Source organism: Pterocles gutturalis, unplaced genomic scaffold, assembly GCF_000699245.1.
Source record: "Pterocles gutturalis isolate BGI_N339 unplaced genomic scaffold, ASM69924v1 scaffold41267, whole genome shotgun sequence".
NCBI classification, from domain to species: Eukaryota; Metazoa; Chordata; class Aves; order Pterocliformes; family Pteroclidae; genus Pterocles; species Pterocles gutturalis.
Genome location: NW_010111735.1, coordinates 10,434 through 11,790, shown reverse-complemented (window position 1 = coordinate 11,790; position 1,357 = coordinate 10,434).

The following is a 1,357-nucleotide window of genomic DNA, read 5'->3' as shown; positions in this document are numbered from 1 at the left end:
ATATATATATATATATACACACACATACTCAGAACGGAGCAGATCTCAGTCTGGAGCCTTTGAGGTTCTTAGAGCAGCGTGACGAGCACTAGCTCTTGGTCAACTACCAGATTATAACAGAGAAAAGCAAAGAGCGATGCCCCTGAGCTCCTCCCAGGCAGGGGAACCCCACCTGCATGCTCCCCGTACAGCCCTGCAGCCAGATCCAGCCCCAGTCTCACCAGGAGCCAGGCTACAGCTGGGTTCTCGATTTTCTGGGCGTGCAGAAGACCAGACAAGGTCTTCAAAAGTGATCGTAGGACATCAGGATATCAGGGACAAGCTGCAGGACTTCAGTCAGCACATCTTGCAAAAATAATAATTATAAAAACGGTAATTAAAAAAATCCTCTTTATGCTGCCTCTGACAGGGTGCTGTGCTGGCAGTCTCCTCCAGCAAGGTCTTGCTACACCACCCCATGGTGGTTTGGGTTTTAGTCATCGCTGCAGAACGTCAGCAGAGCATCCAGACAACTCTTCCCTCGGGGGCCGACATCTCCAGGCAGGGTTTGTTCTTACCATCTCTCAGGCTGAAGAAAACATCCACAAACCTCCAAGAAAAATTCAGATCGCACTCAGGAGGGTCCTCATCGGCTTCAGCGATTGCTCCCCACTCCCAGCTGTAGCCTCGACGGATCTGGAAGGGGATGGATCCTCCTTGTCTAGGGATGTGCCAACGGATGCATCAAACCAGACAGCTCCCTTAGAAACCTGTCACCACGCCACCTCCCACGTGCATCAAACTGACTACGCACTGCTGTATTTAAAAATATACCTTAGCAGAGATCATACACAGATTATTCTCCCTGAACAAGAGATATTTTGGAAATATTTTGCTTTCTTATTCATCTTTGTGGAGGATTTCATTGATCAGCTCCTGTGTTATGGCGTCAGTGCTCGCAGCAGATCCATCAGCGACTCAAAAACTTCGGGAAATTTGGCCACAAGCAGAAGATCTGGCCTGAAGTGGACGCACCAGATGTAATTTCTATTTCTCATCAGCTGGGCATATGCAGAGCCCACACCAAAGCCTGCTTAATACTGAGAAATTAATCTCAAGCTGTTATTACAGAAGTCCTGTTGAAACAAAAATAATACAAAAAGCTCTAAGACCACACTTCATGTCCTTCCCAAATATTTGACAAGGGGATAGGAAGAAGAGGAGGAGGAAGAGGAGTATATGGCTGCTCACCCTTGGAGAACCACTCTCCAGTCATCTCAGAAATCAGCTTTGCTGTCCAGCAAACAGCCAGGGAGATCCAACAAGGGAAATGCGGGATATTTTCCTGGGAGATCTGGGCTGGGAAAGCCCCTACGAA